The sequence below is a fragment of the Oncorhynchus nerka genome, linkage group LG9a, assembly GCF_034236695.1.
Source record: "Oncorhynchus nerka isolate Pitt River linkage group LG9a, Oner_Uvic_2.0, whole genome shotgun sequence".
In the NCBI taxonomy this organism is placed as follows: Eukaryota; Metazoa; Chordata; class Actinopteri; order Salmoniformes; family Salmonidae; genus Oncorhynchus; species Oncorhynchus nerka.
Window position 1 is genome coordinate 62821153 of NC_088404.1, and position 23679 is coordinate 62844831.

The 23679-nt window shown below is 42.7% G+C and overlaps 1 protein-coding gene across 1 annotated transcript in view; it reads left to right on the forward strand.

Annotated features, from left to right (window-relative positions):
* Window positions 1-23679, forward strand: part of b4galnt4a (beta-1,4-N-acetyl-galactosaminyl transferase 4a) — a 471729-nt gene that overhangs the window by 173997 nt on the left and 274053 nt on the right.

Consider the following 23679-nt stretch of genomic DNA (forward strand, 5'->3'; position numbering starts at 1 on the left):
CAGCCAATATTAATTAACAGTCAAAAGCTTCTCAATGATGCCCTCTGGTGGTCAAACTAGCACTAACTAGCATTAATGGCAGCAATGGCTGACACTTAAATAACGTGCCATAGAATTCTGCAGCAGCTGGCAAACTGTGCTGCAGTATGACGCAACTTTTAAAGGAAGAACCACTGAAGTAATACTTTCTGTAAACTTCTGCCTACAGCATAGTATGAAATGTAGCCGTAATGTTGAGGCAGCATTGGCACACACTACACTTTTAAGCTGTTTATGATTGCTAGGCAGTGCCAGTTAACCATCCTCGTGCCAGTCCTAAACGTTGCTAGACATGTCACTTCTCCCATCTCTTCACATATCCCACCACTAAGCATGCATGCAATGTTTTCTTTACCACAACTGGGTGGGTCAATAAAGTATTACTTCGGGAATAAATATCACTGAATATTGGAATAAAGTAGGCTTATGCAATTAAAGGCATGTCTGAAATTGTTGCTTCCTCAAACTCTCAAAGTTATCCAATCGTTGTAGTAAATTTTAATCAGTAGCCTATCCACATGTAGTCAACTAGATGATCATTTCAGAACCATTTGGATTGGGACAGCGCCATTGCAATGCTTTGAGACAAGCGTCTGACCTTGTCTTGATAAATCAATCAATGTCAGATTTTTGTTTTCACTGAATCTCCGCAGCCTACAATTATATGGGGGAAATGTTAGCTAAGTTGAGGTGAGTGCTGCTCTTGTCTAGTTGGCTCATTTATTAGAACATTTTGGCAGCATTTTATGTAGTTTAAAACCTCTTGGCGCACCGATCCATTTAGCGGGATCATTTTTGTCAACATGCTGAATTGCAGAGAGCCAAATTCAAATTAAATTACTAAAAATATTAAATGTTCATTAAATCACAAGTGCAATATACTAAAACACAGCTTAGCTTGTTGTTAATCTGACACCTGGCAAGTAAAAAAAAAAGCTTTACAGTGAAAGCAAACCAAGCGTTTATGTTAGGACAGCTCTCTCAGCAGACAAAACATTACAAACAGCTAGCAGCAAAGAAGATTGGTCACGAAAGTCAGAAAAGCAATAAGATTAATCGCTTACCTTTGATGATCTTAGGATGTTTGCACTCACGAGACTCCCAGTTACACAATAAATGTTTGTTTTGTTCGATAAAGATTATTTTTATAACCAAATGGTTGGCGCATTTTGTTGTTTGTTGTTGTTGAGTAATCCACAGGCAGGTCACGACGGGCAGACGAAAATTCCAAATAGTATCCGTAAAGTTCGTAGAAACATGTCAAACGTTTTTTATGATCAATCCTCAGGTTGTTTTTACAAGAAATAATCGATAATATTTCAACCAGGCGGCAGCCTTTTCAAAAGGAGAGAGAGAGAAAAGGTCTGCTCCAAGCTGCTCGCGCATGCAAAACTCTGGGGACACAGCCATCCACCGACGCGATGTGATCATTCTCGACTCATTTTTCAGAATAAAAACCTGAAACTATGTCTAAAGACTGTTCACACCTTGTGGAAGCTATAGGGAAATGAATTTAGTTGATATACCTTTAAATGGTGGACAGGCTTGCAATTATTTCAAAATAACAGCATTTCCTGGTTGGATTTTCCTCAGGTTTTCGCCTGCAATATCAGTTCTGTTATACTCACAGACAGTATTTTGACAGTTCTGGAAACTTTAGAGTGTTTTCTATCCTAATCTGCCAATTATATGCATATTCTAGCTTCTGGGCCTGATAAATAGGCAGTTTCATTTGGGTACGTTATTCATCCAAACATCGAAGCCCCCTAGTCTTAAGAGGTTATTAACAAGTGGATTATTTTGCTCTTCATTCAAAGTCACTAGTAGCCTAGTCCTACTCCCGACCAAAAGCCTGTGACTTCACTGACTTGTCTCAATCAATGTGCTTTTGTTCAACTGAATCTCCATCTGTGTAGGCTATTTGGTTAATTGGTTTCTGGCTGGGCAAATAAGTGGAGGTGGTATAGCTCGAGACTCAGATGCTTTTGAAAATCAAATTGGTTTTAATTGATTTCATTTATTTGGATTTTATTTTTGATGGTGTATATTCAATGGATTTATCAAAATAGATGCCCATCGGCACACCACTACTACCACTCGTCATCGGTATGCTAGCATGCACACGGGAGGTGCAGTTGAAGTTGGAGGTTTACATACACCTTAGCCAAATACATTTAAACTCAGTTTTTCACAATTCCTGACATTTAATCATAGTAAAAATTCCCTGTAAATTAGGATCAACACTTTATTTTAAGAATGTGAAATGTCAGCATAAATGTAGAGATAATGATATATTTCAGCTTTTATTTCTTTCATCACGTTCCCAGTGGGTCAGAAGTTTCCATAAACTAAATTAATATTTGGTAACATTGCTTGGGTCAAACGTTTTGGTTAGCCTTCCACCAAGCTTCCCACAATAAGTTGGGTGAATTTTGGCCCATTCCTCCTGACAGAGCTGGTGTAACTGAGTCAGGATTGTAGGCCTTCTTGCTCGCACACACTTTTTCAGTTCTGCCTACACATTTTCTATAGGATTGAGGTCAGGGCTTTGTGATGGCCACTCCAATACCTTGACTTTGTTGTCCTGAAGCCATTTTGTCACAACTTTGGAAGTATGCTTGGGGTCATTGTCCATTTGGAAGACCCATTTGCGACCAGGCTTTAACTTCCTGACTGATATATTGAGATGTTGCTTCAATATATCCACCTAATTTTCCGTTCTCAATGTGCCATCTATTTTGTGAAGTGCACCAGTCCCTCCTGCAGCAAAGCACCCCCACAACATGATGCTGCTACCCCTGTGCTTCACAGTTGGGATGGTGTTTTTCAGCTTGCAAGCTTCCCCTTTTTTCCTCCAAACTTAATGATAGTCATTATGGCCAAACAGTTCTATTTTTGTTTCATCAGACCAGAGGACATTTCTCCAAAAAGTACGATCTTTGTCCCCATGTGCAGTTACAAACGGTAGTCTGGCTTTTTTTATGGTGGTTTTGGAGCAGTGGCTTCTTCCTTGCTGAGCTGCCTTTCAGGTTATGTCGTTATAGGACTTGTTTTACTGTGGATATTGATACTTTTGTACCTGTCTCCTCCAGCATCTTCACAAGGTCCTTTGCTGTTGTTCAGGGATTTATTTGCACTTTTCGCACCAAAATATGTTCAGAACACGTCTCCTTCCTGAGCGTTATGACAGCTGCGTGGTCCCATGGTGTTTATACTTGCATACTGTTGTTTGTACAGATGAATGTGGTACCTTCAGGCATTTGTAAATTGCTCCCAATGATGAACCAGACTTGTGGAGGTCTCACATTTTTGGGGTAGGAATTTCCTGAATTATTTTTATTTCCCCATGATGTCAAGCAAAGAGGCACTGAGTTTGAAGGTAGGCCTTGAAATACATCCATAGGTACACCTCCAATTGACTCAAATTATGTCAATTAGCCTATCAGAAGCTTCTAAAGCCATGACATAATTTTCTGGAATTTTCCAAGCTGTTTAAAGGCACAGTCAACTTAGTGTACGTAAACTTCTGACCCACTGGAATTGTGATACAGTAAATTATAAGTTAAATAATCTGTCTGTAAACAATTGTTGGAAAAATTACTTGTGTCATTCACAAAGTAGATGTCCTAACCGACTTGCCAAAACTATAGTTTGTTAACAAGACATTTGTGGAGTGAAAAACAAGTTTTGTCAACAAGTCAACAAGTTTAACTCCAACCTAAGTGTATGTAAACTTCCAACTTCAACTGTAATTGTAGGCAAGAATGTGGAAAAAATGGGCCTGTTTGTGAGGGGGTGATATAAACAATATGCCAAAAAATTACAGCTAAAATATCGTAAACCCTATGTGAACGCAGGATTTTTGAGACGAATCAGAGAGAGGGAGAGAGACCTGCCTACACAATGGTGTCTGTGCCTCTCATCCTAACTCCTAGCCAGGGTTGGGTAGGTTACTTTCTAAATATAATCTGTTACAGTTACTAGTTAGTTACCTGTCCAAAAATTGTAATCAGTATCTTAACTTTTAGATCCCCAAACTCAGTAATGTAATTTGATTACTTTAATTTTGGATTACTTTCCCTTAATAGTCAATAGAAGAAGACAAAAAGGGTCCATCAAACACATCTGGTGTGTCATCATAGTGGTCTCTGACTTGGTCAGACTCGCTCAGGGGGAACAAACTTAAACTTGCGCCTTTTTTCAATGCTGAATTGAACTCATGGATACCGTTTTTAGCAGCTTCCTTCAAACTGCACAGTGACATACACATGGTATCAACCAGTTCAGTTCATCTGACTCTGGGGAAGTAGAAAAAGGGCCCGATGTTTTCCTTTAATGCCGTCGTGAAACAGTTGTGGACTTATTGACGCAGTCGTGAAATCCCTTTGTAGTGTTGATTAACGTTTACACTCGTGGGAATTGGTCTATATGGATAGGGATAAATTGAAATGTTTCTTACAGAATAAATCTGAAAGCATAATGCATAACCATGGTACCAATTGAAAGGGAACAGTTTAGAGATAATGGGAAAATGATTAGACCAAAGGTGAGGAGGACACAACAGTTCATCTGACACAAGACTGAATATATGACTAAAATATGACTGATTTTATGTGCCTTTTACATTTACTGTACTTTTTGCCTCGTTTGTTGATAAATACATCTGAAAATACTCTGGATACGTTCAGTAACATGATAAGAATATTCCTGGAAAATGTGGGGTAGGTGCAACATGAAAAAATAATTACAAGGGTTTGAGTGTTATCTCCAATTGGCCACACATCTCACTGAAGTGTGCACGGTTCCTAAGTCACTTTTTAATGCACTTTATGACTCAAATAATAGTCTTTAACTATAAGGGGCTTTTTTGAGCTCTCTTAGCTGTGCCGTTGAGGAACTAGAGCAAGAACACTTGGACTTGTTGTATTTGGATCCCTGCGTCCCCGCCATCACACAATTACTGTTGTTGTTTACGCAATCCAAAAAACGGTCCATTATAAATCACAACCTGGGTCAGGTGGGTATACGGTTGTTCTATTGCCAACAGTGTTGGGCTTTCACAATGCAATTCAGGGAAACCAATCATCATTTTGATGCGCATAGAAAGGAGTCATGAGTGCATTTAGGTGCGTGTAAGACAGAACATAGGCTCATTCCGTTCAGAACAACCCAGGGTATGACGCCACGTCATCTTGTAACTGTACATCAAACAAATCAAATCCAATCAAATTTTATTTGTCACATACACATGGTTAGCAGATGTTAATGCGAGTGTAGCGAAATGCTTGTGCTTCTAGTTCCGACAATGCAGTGATAACCAACAAGTAATCTAACTAACAATTCCAAAACTACTCTCTTATACACAGTGTAAGGGGATAAAGAATATGTACATAAGGATATATGAATGAGTGATGGTACAGAGCAGCATACAGTAGATGGTATCGAGTACAGTATATACATATGAGATGAGTATGTAGACAAAGTAAACAAAGTGGCATAGTTAAAGTGGCTAGTGATACATGTATTACATAAGGATGCAGTCGATGATGTAGAGTACAGTATATACGTATGCATATGAGATGAATAATGTAGGGTAAGTAACATTATATAAGGTAGCATTGTTTAAAGTGGCTAGTGATATATTTACATCATTTCCCATCAATTCCCATTATTAAAGTGGCTGGAGTTGGGTCAGTGTCAATGACAGTGTGTTGGCAACAGCCACTCAATGTTAGTGGTGGCTGTTTAACAGTCTGATGGCCTTGAGATAGAAGCTGTTTTTCAGTCTCTCGGTCCCAGCTTTGATGCACCTGTACTGACCTCGCCTTCTGGATGATAGCGGGGTGAACAGGCAGTGGTTCGGGTGGTTGATGTCCTTGATGATCTTTATGGCCTTCCTGTAACATCGGGTGGTGTAGGTGTCCTGGAGGGCAGGTAGTTTGCCCCCGGTGATGCGTTGTGCAGACATCACTACCCTCTGGAGAGCCTTACGGTTGAGGGCGGAGCAGTTGCCGTACCAGGCGGTGATACAGCCCGCCAGGATGCTCTCGATTGTGCATCTGTAGAAGTTTGTGAGTGCTTTTGGTGACAAGCCGAATTTCTTCAGCCTCCTGAGGTTGAAGAGGCGCTGCTGCGCCTTCTTCACGACGCTGTCAGTGTGAGTGGACCAATTCAGTTTGTCTGTGATGTGTATGCCGAGGAACTTAAAACTTGATACCCTCTCCACTACTGTTCCATCGATGTGGATAGGGGGGTTTTCCCTCTGCTGTTTCCTGAAGTCCACAATCATCTCCTTAGTTTTGTTGACGTTGAGTGTGAGGTTATTTTCCTGACACCACACTCCGAGGGCCCTCACCTCCTCCCTGTAGGCCGTCTCGTCGTTGTTGGTAATCAAGCCTACCACTGTTGTGTCGTCCGCAAACTTGATGATTGAGTTGGAGGCGTGCGTGGCCACGCAGTCGTGGGTGAACAGGGAGTACAGGAGAGGGCTCAGAACGCACCCTTGTGGGGCCCCCGTGTTGAGGATCAGCGGGGAGGAGATGTTGTTGCCTACCCTCACCACCTGGGGGCGGCCCGTCAGGAAGTCCAGTGCCCAGTTGCACAGGGCGGGGTCGAGACCCAGGGTCTCGAGCTTGATGACGAGCTTGGAGTGTACTATGGTGTTGAATGCCGAGCTGTAGTCGATGAACAGCATTCTCACATAGGTATTCCTCTTGTCCAGGTGGGTTAGGGCAGTGTGCAGTGTGGTTGAGATTGCATCGTCTGTGGACCTATTTGGGCGGTAAGCAAATTGGAGTGGGTCTAGGGTGTCAGGTAGGGTGGAGGTGATATGGTCCTTGACTAGTCTCTCAAAGCACTTCATGATGACGGAAGTGAGTGCTACGGGGCGGTAGTCGTTTAGCTCAGTTACCTTAGCTTTCTTGGGAACAGGAACAATGGTGGCCCTCTTGAAGCATGTGGGAACAGCAGACTGGTATAGGGATTGATTGAATATGTCCGTAAACACACCGGCCAGCTGGTCTGCGCATGCTCTGAGGGCGCGGCTGGGGATGCCGTCTGGGCTTGCAGCCTTGCGAGGGTTAACACGTTTAAATGTCTTACTCACCTCGGCTGCAGTGAAGGAGAGACTGCATGTTTTCGTTGCAGTCCGTGTCAGTGGCACTGTATTGTCCTCAAAGCGGGCAAAAAAGTTATTTAGTCTGCCTGGGAGCAAGACATCCTGGTCCGTGACTGGGCTGGGTTTCTTCTTGTAGTCCGTGATTGACTGTAGACCCTGCCACATGCCTCTTGTGTCTGAGCCGTTGAATTGGGATTGTACTTTGTCTCTGTACTGACGCTTAGCTTGTTTAATAGCCTTGCGGAGGGAATAGCTGCACTGTTTGTATTCGGTCATGTTGCCAGACACCTTGCCCTGATTAAAAGCAGTGGTTCGCGCTTTCAGTTTCACGCGAATGCTGCCATCAATCCACGGTTTCTGGTTAGGGAATGTTTTTATCGTTGCTATGGGAACGACATCTTCAACGCACGTTCTAATGAACTCGCACACCGAATCAGCGTATTCGTCAATATTTTTATCTGACGCAATACGAAACATGTCCCAGTCCACGTGATGGAAGCAGTCTTGGAGTGTGGAGTCAGCTTGGTCTGACCAGCGTTGGACAGACCTCAGCGTGGGAGCCTCTTGTTTCAGTTTCTGCCTGTAGGCAGGGATCAACAAAATGGAGTCGTGGTCAGCTTTTCCGAAAGGGGGGCGGGGCAGGGCCTTATATGCGTCGCGGAAGTTAGAGTAACAGTGATCCAAGGTTTTACCACCCCTGGTTGCGCAATCGATATGCTGATAAAATTTAGGGAGTCTTGTTTTCAGATTAGCTTTGTTAAAATCCCCAGCTACAATGAATGCAGCCTCCGGATAAATGGTTTCCAGTTTGCAAAGAGTTAAATAAAGTTCGTTCAGAGCCATCGACGTGTCTGCTTGGGGGGGATATATACGGCTGTGATTATAATCGAAGAGAAATCTCTTGGAAGATAATGCGGTCTACATTTGATTGTGAGGAATTCTAAATCAGGTGAACAGAAGGATTTGAGTTCCTGTATGTTTCCTTCATCACACCATGTCTCGTTAGTCATGAGGCATACGCCCCCGCCACTCTTCTTACCAGAAAGATGTTTGTTTCTGTCCGCGCGATGCGTGGAGAAACCCGTTGGCTGCACCGCATCGGATAGCGTCTTCCCAGTAAGCCATGTTTCCGTGAAGCAGAGAACGTTGCAGTCTCTGATGTCCCTCTGGAATGCTACCCTTGCTCGGATTTCATCAACCTTGTTGTCAAGAGACTGGACATTGGCAAGAAGAATGCTGGGGAGTGGTGCGCGATGTGCCCTTTTTCAGAGTCTGCCCAGAAGACCGCTACGTTTCCCTCTTTTTCGGAAAACATATTCTTGGTCGTACTGATGGTGAGTTGACGCTGATCTTATATTCAGTAGTTCTTCTCGACTGTATGTAATGAAACCTAAGATGACCTGGGGTACTAATGTAAGAAATAACACGTAAAAAAACAAAAAACTGCATAGTTTCCTAGGAACGCGAAGCGAGGCGGCCATCTCTGTCGGCGCCGTAATAGGCAGTGATGTCAGTCATTTTATACGTTAGGCGTTAATCAGCCAAATCTGACATTTTTCAACCCGTATACTACGAGTGTAAAGTGTTAAGTCGTGCAGCTACTTTGTACTGTTGTGAAGCCGTTCTGCACTATTCGTGCAGTTACAGTGAGCTCCAAAAGTATTGGGACTGTTGGCGCTGTACTCCAGCATTTTGGATTTGAAATGACACAATGAGGTTAAAGTACAGACTGTCAGCTTTAATTTGAGGGTATTTTCATATCGGGTGAACCGTTTACCGCACTTTTTGTACATAGTCACCCCCATTTTGTGGACCTAAAGTATTGGGACAAATTCACTTATACTGTATGTGTATTAAAGTAGTAAAAATGTAAACATTTAGTTCCATATTCCTAGCATGCAATGACTACATTAAGCTTGTGCCTGTACAAACGTGTTGGATGCATTTGCTGTTTGTTTTGGTGTTTCAGATGATTTTGTGTCTAATAGAAATTAATGGTAAATAATGTATTGTATCATTTTGGAGTCACTTTTATTGTAAATAAGAATATAATATGGTTCTAAACACTTCTACATTAATGTGGATGTTACCATGATTAGGGATAATCCTGAATGAATTGTGAATAATGATGAGTGAGAAAGTTACAGACACACAATATCATACCCCAAAGACATGCTATCCTCTCACCTTTACAATAACGGGAGGTTAGTATTTTTTGGGAGGGTATGATATTTATGCCTCTAACTTTCTCACTCATCATTATTCACGATTCATTTATCCCTAATCATGGTAGCATCCACATTAATGTTGAAGTGATTAGAAACATATTCTATTCTTATTTACAATAAAAGTGACTCCAAAATAACATACATTATTACATTATTTACCATTATTTACCAATAATCTGAAACACAACCAAAACAAACAGCAAATGCAAAATACCCTCAAATTAAAGCTCACAGTGTCACGTTCTGACCTTAGTTCTTTTGTTATGTCTTTCTTTTAGTATGGTCAGGGCATGAGTTGGGTGTGTTGTCTATGTTCCTTTTTCTATGTGGTGTTTTTGTGTTTGGCCTGATATGGTTCTCAATCAGAGGCAGGTGTCGTTAGTTGTCTCTGATTGAGAATCATACCTAGGTAGCCTTTTCCTACCTGTGTGGTGTGGGTGATTGTTTTCTGTTGAGTGTTTGGAGCTGCACCAGACAGAACTCTTTCGGTTTTGTTCGTTCACTTTGTTGTTTTTGTTCAGGGTTCATTTACTTTATTAAAAAGATGGACACTTACCACGCTGCGCATTGGTCCTCACCTTCTTCCACCACTAACGACCGTTACACACAGTCTGCCCTTTAACCTGATAATCATTGTACAATGTCAAATCCAAAGTTCTAGAGTACAGAGCCAAAACAACAACAAAACTGGTCACTGTCCCAATACTTTGGGAGCTCACCTGTTCCTGTAGCAGTGGTGCAATTCTGAACACCCTTGTATGTACATTTGGACAGCGGGGAGTGTCTTGAACTCAGGGGCCCTGGACCCCCCCCTCACAAGAATTAAGCATCCACAGAGGGCCAGATCACAGTGCGAGAGATACTCAGGGTATACTGAGGGTACTCAGCAGGGAGGGAAACAATAAAAGCGTTCTTCCCTGATAATACCAGTAAGTCTGCTCTGTATCTCCTGTTTCTCTATGGGAGGGTTAGAGGGGGATTCGAGTGGGTGTAGTAAGAGCAGGTGCTGCTGCTCTTGCGCTTGGACAAAGAGAACGTGGTAAAGAAAAAAAAACATCTCTATGTTATTTCCTCTTCTCTACAAACACCCTCCTCTACCAGAGAGATTCAAACAGAGGAATGAGGCCCTACCAATAAAACAAAACAAAACAAAAAGTGTGTTTTTTCACACTCAGGCTCCATCTCCTCTCCCTAATCTCCTATGTCTGAAGCATTTACCTCAAAAGACTAAAGGAGTTAACGAGACATTTGGCAACCTAGCAGCGTGGACGGCTTGAATGCTATGAATTATGAATGCGAAGAGTGAAGTCTCTGGATTTGTGTTTTATTTTTTTCATAGCTTTTTATTCTCTTTAATGTCCTGTATTCACGTGAAAGAGCTGTGCATTCACTGTGGTTCCCGTGGGAGCACCTCCTACTTTGGCTTTCATCATCATGGCTGTTTGTCTGGATCACAGAAAGAGAGGCTGTGCTATATCTCTTTAGACACTGAGGGGGTTTTATGTTTCATTTTTGGTTTCTTTTTTAGAATGTGTATGTCTATTTCTCCCAGGTATTTCTATAGGTGTGAGCAGCAGAGTGGCTCCTATAGAATACTTTCTTTAAAAAAATCTGTGATGAGCAAGGAACATTACAATCTATACCACAACTATACCAAGGCAACATTCTAGTCAGCTTATTACTATTATTACACAAGACCCCAGATTTTCGAGAAGAAAATAAATATACCTACGCTCTCTGCTCCTCTTAAGGTTTCTTGTTGTTTGTCACTTGCTCTGTAAGGGGTTCAGTTCCACTTTGAAACAAATGCATTTTTGGTTGGTTGATTGAGTCGGATGGTTTGCTCCATTATTAACCTCTGGCACCTTCTATTGGCCTGTATGATGTCTGGGAGCTGGTCAAACCACCTTATACATTTTAATTTCATTGATTAATGGGTAAAGGTCAGGGCCTGGCACTAGCACACTCTCTCTCTCTCTCTCTCTCTCTCTCTCTCTCTCTCTCTCTCTCTCTCTCTCTCCTGTCCACTGTCTCTCTCCACTCCCTCCCTCTCACCCTCTCGCACTTCCTCCCACCCTGTCTTCCCCTCCCTCTCCACCTGTCCGTCTTCCTTCATCTCTGTGTAGTCCATAATGTAGTTTCTCCTGTTGATAAAATGCCTGTGGGCCGCACTTGTCATTGATCAGGCTTGATTGATCTCCTCACTGAGCCATTGTTGCCTGCACCCCCAACCCATCCTGGAGCCCCTCACCCCAGAGAACGCTCCAGTGTCCAATGACAGCGAGCTTTACACCACTCCAGCCGACGGTTGGCATTGCGCATGGTGATCTTAGGCTTGTGTTCGGGCCATGGAGACCCATTTCATGAAGCACCCGAAGAAACAGTTATTGTGCTGACGTTGCTTCCAGAGGCAGTTTGGAACTAGTTAGTGAGTGTTGCAATCGAGGACAGATGATTTTTACGTGCTTCAACACTCGACGGTCCAGTTTTGTGTGCTTGTGTGGCCTACCACATCGCGGCTGGCCCGCTGTCGCTCCTAGACATTTCCATTTCACAATAAAAGCACTTTATAGCAGGACAGAGATTTGACGAACTGACTTGTTGGAAAGGTGGCATTCTATGCCACGTTGAAAGTCACAGATCTGTAGTGTATCTCGGTTGTGATGGGATCGGACGACAAATGAAAAATCTATATTTTTAGATGGACACAGAGATATACATTGATTATTTGTGTGTGTGTGTGTGTGTGTGTGTGTGTGTGTGTGTGTGTGTATGTGTGTGTGCTCATGTGCATGTCTGAGAGACTATTTGGATAACAGTCCCAATAAAGAGAAACGGATAAGATTTTATCCCTCCTATTATTTCCCCACTGGGCACTTATGCCAATTTGACGCTGGTTCAAAGTCATTTAATTGAAATGGCGTGGAAACAACGTTGATTCAACGAGTGTGTGCCCAGTGGACCGTCTTCTTTCTCTCCTTTTTCCTATCCCTCTCTCCATTGATCCATGTGTTCCTTGGACTGATTCAACTTATAAACAGATCCACTCCACTCTCCATGACTACAGTAGCGCCACACATCAAGTCAGTCAAGCGGTTTATTCTTTTTGCCAGGTTTTTGATTCCTTTAAGCTTCCTTCTGGATTTATTCTGTCGTTAGACAAGCATTCGGCTTGATTTTCCTCACATGAGGTAGTAGGAGTCCATGATTATTGACGTTCCGGGTCGATACAGCAGGCTTGGAGGCGTGGGATGCATCCCAAAATGGTACCCAATTCCTTATGTAGTACACTTCTGTTGACCAGGGCTTTTGGCCAGGACCCATAGGGCTTTGTCCAAAGTAGTGCATATACATGGAATAGGGTGCCATTTGAGAAGCAGGCATGGCCTGGACTACTGTGACCCTTCTCAGTCTGGAGAGAGATGTGCATTTTGGATTGACAGGGGTGATGCTATGTGTTTATTGCAGTGGGTGCTTCAATATTTTGTGGGAGCATGGAAGCGTGTGCGGGAGTGTGTGTGGGAGTGAGAGAGAGGGAACTGATGCTAGCGTCATGTCAACTAATCAAAACGGTGACTGGCGACTAATCCATGTTCACCCAGGCCAACAAGACCAGCACAGAGACCAGCACTCGCAGGCCAGTCAAACAATCACCACACACAGGACCGATCCCAGCTGTGTACCTTCAGACAATCATTAAGATAAAAAGTTATCTCGTGAGAGATAGGACACATTTTTGTCAACCAAAATGAAGTGCAGAAGGTGATAGTAAAAAATAGCTCTGGTCTTATACAGTGAATGCATGCAGGGTGTTTTTGCACTGTTGGATAATGCATGATCACACACGCACACTGTAAGAGAAGCCCCTGATGAAACATTACAGTTTCAAGTGGAGCGTCGGTTTAGAAGTCGCCTGACAGCAGCTCAGTGACAGGTCTGGGATTAGTTTACCGAACCATAACCCTAACCTTAAACATTAAAGTAAGAGACTTAAGACCTTGGATCAGTGTGTACTTGGAAGCTGGCACTTTTCAAAGTCATCAAGTGGCAACTGTGGTTGGCATATCGATAGGGTGTGTCTGTGAACCAAATGACACCTTATTCCCTACATAGTACACTACTTTAGTAGGTGGGGCCTGGTCAAAGGTATTGCACTATCTAGGGAATAGTGTGCAATTTGGAACGTTGGTAGAGTATGGCTCTCAACACTATGGTGGCCTGACAGGGACATTAAGCACCAAGCTGCAGGTGCATTTTTAATTACTCTCGGTCTGTTGTTGTCATGGAGATGAAGGAGGTGAGGGATGTTTGCAGATGGCTGCTCACAGCACATTGCGAGAGGGGGAGAAGGACAGAGAGAGAGACAGAGAGAGAGAAAAAAGAGAGAGAGCGAAAGAGCGAGACCATACAGGCCCATACCCAATACACTACCATTGTGTGTGTATGCATGCACTGTAGGAGTGTATATTTAGATTTTTCTAGGTCTTTGAAGTGTTATTTTATGTATTTATAAGAACGGGATGAATAAAAGAGAGAGACTGAGACAGGAAGGCAGACATACTGGAAGGCAGACAGACAGGAAGGCAGGCAGACAGACCGGCAGATAGACAAACAAGTGGGCGGACAGACAGACAAAGGGGGCAGATTTGATAATGTCAGTGACATGTCCTACAGTGTGTGTGGAGGAGGGAGTAGTGACTGACACGTGAAGTGATCAAGACACAGTGAGAAAGTGAAAGAAATGCAGAGACAAAGAGATACAGTGGGGCAAAAAAGTATTTAGTCAGCCACCAATTGTGCAAGTTCTCCCAATCTTGCAAAAACAAATTAACATGATTCAATGAAAGAAAATTTGCAGTATATAAAGTTTCAATTTTTGTTCAAGCAATAGTAAAATAAGTTTCACTTTTTATAAACCACAGTCTTACACACCCACAGTAGATATTACAGAGAGAGAGAGAGGACCCATGAGAGGTACACTTCAACTATGACAGACAAAATGAGGGGATAAAATCCAGAAAATCACATTGTAGGAGTTTTAATGAATTTATTTGCAAATTATGGTGGAAAACATAATAATGAAAACCGAAACAGCCCTATCTGGTGCAAACACAAAGACAGGAACAATCACCCACAAAACACTCAAAGAATATGGCTGCTTAAATATGGTTCCCAATCAGAGACAACGATAAACACCTGCCTCTGATTGAGAACCACTCCAGACAGCCATAGACTTTGCTAGATACCCCCACTAAGCCACACACCCAATACCTAACAAAACCCCAAGACAAAACACACCACAATAAACCCATGTCACACCCCGGCCTGACCAAATAAATAAAGACAAACACAATATACTTTGACCAGGGCGTGACAGGGATAAAGAATATGTACATAAAGATATATGAATGGGTGATGGTACAGAGCGGCATAAGCAAGATACAGTAGATGGTGTTGAGTGCAGTATATACATATGAGATGAGTATGTAAACAAAGTGGCATAGTTAAAGTGGCTAGTGATGCATGTGTTACATAAAGATGCAGTAGATGATATAGAGTACAGTATATACATATGCATATGAGATGAATAATGTAGGGTATGTAAACATTATATTAGGTAGCATTGTTTAACCTCTTAAGTCGACCCTCTACTTTTTTGAACATTCTGTTAAAAATCGCGCAACATTTCAGCGCCCTGCTACTCATGCCAGGAATATAGTATATGCATTTGCTTAGTCTGTGTGGATAGAAAACACTCAGACATTATATTAGACGTTTAAAAACTGGTTAAATCACTGCTGTGGCTTTACCAGAACGGCATTTACATCGAAAAGCACAGGAAAAACTGATCACTGAAAATGGGAAAATATATCCATGCGCTACTTTAACCCATTGATAAACGTGAACCACAATTAATTGACTGAGGTTGCAGTACCTACAGCTTCCACACGGTGTCTAGAGTCTTGTCATTTCCCTTCGAGTTTTTTCTTGGTCAAACACATACAGGACACCGTATCTCCTCCGGTCTAGGACCGGATATTTTCGTTGAGTTTCTAGTCGGACATTTTTCCAGACGGACAGCTAATGATCTTTACATCGCCTCCTGATGAATTTTATCGCTTATTAACGTTTACTAATACCTAAAGTTGCATTACAAACGTATTTCGAAGTGTTTTGTGAAAGTTTATCGTCGACTTTTTGAATTTTAAAAAAATGACGTTACGTTTTGAAACAATGTTTTTCGTTTATCACACAGTCTACATATAACGATATCTAGGCTTTATATGGACCGATTTAATCGAAATAAAGACCCAAATAGTGTTTATGGGACATCTAGGAGTGCCAACAAAGAAGATGGTGAAAGGTAATGAATGTTTTCTATTTTATTGTGCGGTTTGTGTAACGCCAAAATGCTAATTATTTTGTTTACGTCCCCTGTGGGTCTTTTGGGGTGTTGCATGCTATCAGATAATAGCTTCTCATGCTTTCGCCGAAAAGCATTTTAAAAATCTGACTTGTTGCCTGGATTCACAACGAGTGTAGCTTTAATTCGATACCCTGCATGTGTATTTTAATGAACTTTTGAGTTTTAACTAATACTATTAGCATTTAGCGAAGCGCATTTGCATTTCCAGAGCTCTAGTTGGGACGCAAGCGTCCCGAGTAGAAGCAACAGGTTAAAGTGGCTAGTGATATATTTTACATCATTTCCCATCAATTCCCATTATTAAAGTGGCTGGAGTTAAGTCAGTGTGTTGGCAGCAGCCACTCAATGTTAGTGGTGGCTGTTTAACAGTCTGATGGCCTTGAGATAGAAGCTGTTTTTCAGTCTCTCGGTCCCAGCTTTGATGCACCTGTAATGACCTCGCCTTCTGGATGATAGCGGGGTGAACAGGCAGTAGCTCGGGTGGTTGTTGTCCTTGATGATCTTTATGGCCTTCCTGTGACATCGGGTGGTGTAGGTGTCCTGGAGGGCAGGTAGTTTGCCCCCGGTGATGCGTTGTGCAGACCTCACTACCCTCTGGAGAGCCTTACGGTTGTGGGCGGAGCAGTTGCCGTACCAGGCGGTGATACAGCCCGACAGGATGCTCTCGATTGTGCATCTGTAGAAGTTTGTGAGTGCTTTTGGTGACAAGCCGAATTCCTTCAGCCTCCTGAGGTTGAAGAGGCGCTGCTGCGCCTTCTTCACAATGCTGTCTGTGTGGGTGGACCAATTCAGTTTGTCTGTGATGTGTACGCCGAGGAACTTAAAACTTACTACCCTCTCCACTACTGTTCCATCGATGTGGATAGGGGGGTGTTCCCTCTGCTGTTTCCTGAAGTCCACAATCATCTCCTTAGTTTTGTTGACGTTGAGTGTGAGGTTATTTTCCTGACACCACACTCCGAGGGCCCTCACCTCCTCCCTGTAGGCCGTCTCGTCGTTGTTGGTAATCAAGCCTACCACTGTTGTGTCGTCCGCAAACTTGATGATTGAGTTGGAGGCGTGCGTGGCCACGCAGTCGTGGGTGAACAGGGAGTACAGGAGAGGGCTCAGAACGCACCCTTGTGGGGCCCCAGTGTTGAGGATCAGCGGGGTGGAAATGTTGTTGCCTACCCTCACCACCTGGGGGCGGCCCGTCAGGAAGTCCAGTACCCAGTTGCACAGGGCGGGGTCGAGACCCAGGGTCTCGAGCTTGATGACGAGCTTGGAGGGCACTATGGTGTTAAATGCCGAGCTGTAGTCGATGAACAGCATTCTCACATAGGTATTCCTCTTGTCCAGATGGGTTAGGGTAGTGTGCAGTGTGGTTGAGATTGCATCGTCTGTGGACCTATTTGGGCGGTAAGCAAATTGGAGTGGGTCTAGGGTGTCAGGTAGGGTGGAGGTGATATGGTCCTTGACTAGTCTCTCAAAGCACTTCATGATGACGGAAGTGAGTGATAGTCGTTAGTCGTAGTCGTTTGGCTCAGTTACCTTAGCTTTCTTGGGAACAGGAACAATGGTGGCCCTCTTGAAGCATGTGGGAACAACAGACTGGGATAGGGATTGATTGAATATGTCCGTAAACACACCAGCCAGCTGGTCTGCGCATGCTCTGAGGGCGCGGCTGGGGATGCCGTCTGGGCCTGCAGCCTTGCGAGAGTTGACACGTTTGAATGTTTTCCTCACGTCGGCTGCAGTGAAGGAGAGTCCGCATGTTTTAGTTGCGGGCCGTGTCAGTGGCACTGTATTGTCCTCAAAGCGGGCAAAAAAGTTATTTAGTCTGCCTGGGAGCAAGACATCCTGGCCCGTGATGTGGCTGGTTTTCGTTTTGTAATCCGTGATTGACTGTAGACCCTGCCACATACCTCTTGTGTCTGAGCCGTTGAATTGAGATTCTACTTTGTCTCTATACTGACGCTTAGCTTGTTTGATTGCCTTGCGGAGGGAATAGTTACACTGTTTGTATTCGGTCATGTTTCCGGTCACCTTGCCCTGATTAAAAGCAGTGCCATCAATCCACGGTTTCTGGTTTGGGAATGTTTTAATCGTTGCTATGCGAACGACATCTTCAACGCACGTTCTAATGAACTCGCTCACCGAATCAGCGTATTCGTCAATGTTGTTGTCTGACGCAATACGAAACATATCCCAGTCCACGTGATGGAAGCAGTCTTGGAGTGTGGAATCAGATTGGTCGGACCAGCGTTGAACAGACCTCAGCGCGGGAGCTTCTTGTTTTAGTTTCTGTCTGTAGGCAGGGATCAACAAAATGGAGTGGTGGTCTGTGTCTAGGACTGTTGCGGTGACCATATTACCGCCACACCGGCAGTCATGAGTCATGAAGGCAGTCAAATTCCTCTTGACCGTTTAGTCAAGGTAATTAGGCTTCTCCAAGCTCTGATGCTGCTGATGGTCAGTAGTGGCCTAACAAACTTGCTAACTACCTCATACTCAGCACTCCATGGTCCCTCTAATCACTATGACATCAATGCAAATGTAATCGAAAATCTAATCAAACACTTCATGAAAGGCCATGAGATTTTAAATGTTGCACAACATTTCTACAGGCTATGCAATTGCACTTGAACACAGAGGGATGGCCTCTATTAACTTCTTGCGTCGAGCCATCCCGGATCCGGGATCGTGAATACAGCCTCAAGCTCATTACCATAACGCAACGTTAACTATTCATGAAAATCGCAAATGAAATGAAATTAATCTATTTGCTCTCAAGCTTAGCCTTTTGTTAACAACACTGTCATCTCAGATTTTCAAAATATGCTTCTCAACCATAGCTAAACAAGCATTTGTGTAACAGTATTGATAGCCTAGCATAGTATTATGCCTCTCTTTCACCATGCAAGATTTTCCACAAAAACCAGAAAATAATTCAAATGAAATCATTTACCTTTGAAGAACTTCAGATGTTTTCAATGAGGAGACTCTGTTAGATAGCAAATGTTCCGTTTTTACAAAAAATATTATTTGTGTCGACTAATTGCTCCATTTTGTTCATCACGTTTGGGTAAGGAAAAAAAAAATATATATATTAAGTCTATATATTAAGTATATATTAAGTATATATATATTTTAAAAAATTCCAAATTAACTCCATAATATCGACAGAAACATGGCAAACCGATGTTTAGAATCAATCCTCAAGGTGTTTTTCACATATCTATCAACGATAAAATCCATCGTGGCAGTTTACTTTCTCTTCTGAAGAAATGGAACGTGCATGGACCTACAGATTACGCACACAGGACACCGGGCGGGACACCAGGTAAATGTAGTCTCTTATGGTCAATCTTCCAATGATATGCCTACAAACACGTCACAATGCTGCAGACACCTCGGGGAATAGACAGAAAGCGCAGGCTCATTCCTGGCGCATTCACAGCCATATAAGGAGACATTGGAACACAGCGCCTTCAGAATCTGGGGCATTTCCTGTATGAAACTTCATCTTGGTTTCGCCTGTAGCATTAGTTCTGGGGCACTCACAGATAATATCTTTGCAGTTTTGAAGACGTCAGAGTTTTGTCTTTCCAAGGCTGTCAATTCCATACATAGTCGAGCATCTTTTCGTGACAAAATATTGCGCTTAAAACGGGCACGTCTTTTTATCCAATAATGACATAGCGCCCCCATAGGTTGAAGAGGAGGATCCCATCAGCTTTCTATATGCTAGGCATACTATATTCATTTCTCAACTTTTCTAATATTAAGCACATTGCTTCTCTTTACAACAGGAGTATAGCCTACCTGGCTGGCATGAAAATAAAGCGTCCTCCATTCGCTATTTAAGTGTATAGATTACATGTATTTTTTACCCTTCCACTGTTTCGAGACAGGTGCATGATAATGGTCCATTCTAAATCAAAACAAATTTCACACATATATTTAGTATTTGTATAGACAAGATTTAATCAAGAATAGTCTAATGTGTGACACTATTAGCCTATCAATTGTGAATGATATATTAGCACTAGGGAATGATCCCCAGCATAAGGCAAGAAACAACATTTGGGTTTGTGGCCAGATAACTTCTTAAAATGAAGCACATTAATCCACATTACAAGGGGTGTAGAGCCTGACTGGCATACATAAGCAACGCATTTCGAGTTTCAAGTTTGGGGAATATAAAATGCATAATCACATTTGCGGTCACTTTTGATAATGGTGTTTCCCCGTTAATGGAACATTTGTGCTTATAGCCTACTGCCGAGTGCACATTGCTGCGCTTAAATTGTGAAGAAATAGCCTAATAGATTTTTTTTTTTTTTTGCGTCAGCCACATTGAGTAAAAAAAACATGTTTTGATGCTAGTTGTTTAGGATCTATAGCATTCCACAACTGTCCCAGACTATGTTTGGAATATTTATTTCTCGCACAGAATAGGTCAACTTTTGTACTATGGGGGATAGTAGATTGACATAGGCCAGTGCTTTTTCTGTTATTTAGGCCTACTCATCTTGTTGGCTAAAGAAAAGTAAATGTGGATAGTTCTTCCAATATCTTCAATATGCACCTTGGAATTGGATAAGGACGCATGCAGTTGCTTCCCCGATGTTTTCTGTCTTCACTTGTAGCCTGTCAGAAAGACCCGATCGCGTGATGGAGAGCCATGTGAGTGAGAGGTGCTTTGGAGCAAGCAGCACTCAGGGAGAAGGGCACAACACAGCACTCTGGGCCAAGGGCACAACGGCCACTTGCAGCAAAAGGCCTGGATTTTTTTAGGGTGCATTACAGCCACATAAAGGGGATGCCACTGTGAAATTCGAGGCATTATCAAATGCTTGTCAAAATGATGTAGTGTGTACAGCCTGCGCAAAAAAACCAAAGCAGAGCTCATGCCTTTCAAGCAACTTTTTTTCAAATCATCATTAGAGGTGCATCATGCAGCCTTACAATGTATTAAAAATCAAAACATATAGCACAACATTTGTAGAACAACTAAAGTTACAATAGTCACTCTAAATTAAGCATATAGGAAGGAGTACCTATTTCTTTATTAACTTCTTGACGCTACCCATCCCTTGAGCAGGATAATTGTCATCAGCAACCGCTGAATAGCATGGAGCCTCAGTCAAATAACATTACTAAAACTATTCATATTCATGAAATCACAAGTGCAATATTGCAAAACACAGCTTAGCCTTTTGTTAATCCACCTGTTGTCTCATATTTTGAAATTATGCTTTACAGCGAAAGCAATCCAAGCTTTTGTGTAAGTTTATCGATAGCATAGCATAACATTATGTACACTAAGCATTAAGTAGCTAGGTCACGAAAATCAGAAAAGCAATCAAATTAATCGTTTACCTTTGATGATCTTCGGATGTTTTCACTCACGAGACTCCCAGTTACACAACACATGTTCCTTTTGTTCCATAAAGATTATTTTTATATCCAAAATACCTCTGTTTGTTTGGCGCATTATGTTCAGAAATCCACAGGAAAGAGCGGTCACGACAACGCAGACAAATTCCAAATAATATCCGTAATGTCCACAGAAACATGTCAAACATTTTTTTATAATCAATCCTCAGCTTGTTTTTAAAATATATAATCGATAATATATCAACCGCAAATGTCTTTCACAGTAGGAGAGGGAAAAACAATAGCTGTCCAAATTCTGTTGCGCGAGCAAAACTCATGTGACCACTTGACGCGATGTTATCGTTCTGGCTAATTTTAAAAAATAAAAGCCTGAGACTATGTCTGAAGACTGTTGACACCTTGAGGAAGCGATAGGAAAATGAATCTGGTTGATATCCCTTTAAATGGAGCAATGGGAGGCTATGGAACATGGAGTTTTCAAAATAGAAGCCACTTCCTGGTTTGATTTTCTCAGTGTTTCGCCGGCAATATCAGTTCTGTTATACTCACAGACAATAGTTTGACAGTTTTGGAAACTTTAGAGTGTTTTCTATCCTAATCTGTCAATTATATGCATATTCTAGCATCTGGTCCTGAGAAATAGGCTGTTTACTTTGGGAACGTTATTTTTCCAAACATAAAAATAGTGCCCCCTAGCTTCAAGAGTTAACCGGCGCTCAACACTGTACAACAATGTACACTCGCCAACCAGAAGCCATGGATTACAGGCAACATCTGCACTGAGCTAAATGTTAGAGCTGCCGCTTTCATGTAGCGGGACTCTAACTTGGACGCTTATAAGAAATTCTGCTATCCCTCAGATGAACCATCAAACAGGCAAAGCGTCAATACAGGACTAAGATTGAATCCTACTACACCGGCTCTGATGCTTGTCGGATGTGGCAGGGCTTGCAGACTATTATGGACTACAATGGGGAGCACATCCACGAGCTGCCCATTGACACGAGCCTACCAGACGAGCTAAATTACTTAAATTAGCGCTTCGAAGCAAGCAACACTGAAGCATGCATTAGAGGACCACCTGTTCCAGACGAATGTGTGATCACGCTCTCCGTAACCGATATGAGTAAGACCTTTAAATAAGCCAACATTCACAAAACCGCAGGGCCAGACTGGTTACCAGGATGTGTACTCAAAGTATGCACTGACCAACTGGTTAGTGTCTTCACTGACATTTTCAACCTGTCCCTTGACTGAATGTGTAATACCTACATGTTTTAAGCAGCCCACCATAGTCCATGTGCCCAAGAACGCCAAGGTAACATGCCTAAATGACCCGTAGCACTCACGTCTGTAGCCATGAAGTGTTTTGAAAGGCTGGTCATGGCTCACATCAACACCATCATTCCAGAAACCCTAGACCCACTCCAATAAACATACCACCCTAACAGATCCACAGATGAGGCAATCTCTATTGCACTCCACACTGCCCTTGCCCACCTGAAAAAAGCAACACCTACAGTGGGGAGAACAAGTATTTGATACACTCCCGATTTTGCAGGTTTCCCTACTTACAAAGCATGAAGAGGTCTGTAATTGTTATCATAGGTACACGGAATCTAAAAAAATCCAGAAAATCACATTGTATGATTTTTAAGTAATTAATTTAGCATTTTATTGCATGACACCTACAACATCGTTTTATAGAATTTGGCAGTGTGTACAACCGGCCTCACAACTGCAGACCACATGTAACCACGCCAGCCCAGAACCTCCACATCCGGCTTCTTCACCTGTGGGATCATCTGATACCAACCACCTGGACAGCTGATGAAACTGTGTTTGCACAAGCAAAGCATTTCTGTCAGAAACCGACACAGGGAACCTTATCTGCGTGCTCGCCGTCCTCACCAGGGTCTAGACCTGACTGCAGTTCGGCATCGTGACCGACTTCAGTATGCAAATGCTCTACTTTGATGGCCACTGGCACGCTGGGTAAGTTGTGTTCTTCACGGATGAATCCCGGTTTTATCTCCACCCAGCAGATGGCAGACGTATGGCGTCATGTGGGTGAGCGGTTTGCTGATGCCAAAGTGTGCCCAATGGTGGCAGTAGGGGTATGGTATGGGCAGGCATAAGCTACGTACAATGAACACGATTGCATTTTTTCAATAGCAATTTCGATGCACAGAGATACCGTGACGAGATCCCGAGGACCATTGTCATACCATTCATCCGCCACCATCACCAGATGTTTCAGCAAGATAATGCATGGCCCCCTGAAAATGTCCCAGTTCTTCCATGGCCTGCATATTCACCAGACATGTCACCCATTGAGCATGTTTGGAATGATCTGGATCGACGTGTACGACAGAGTGTTCCAGTTCCTGCCAATATCCAGCAACTTTGCTTAGCCATTGAAGAGGAGTGGGAAAACATTCCACAGGCCACAATCAACAGCCTGATCAACTCTATGTGAAGATGTG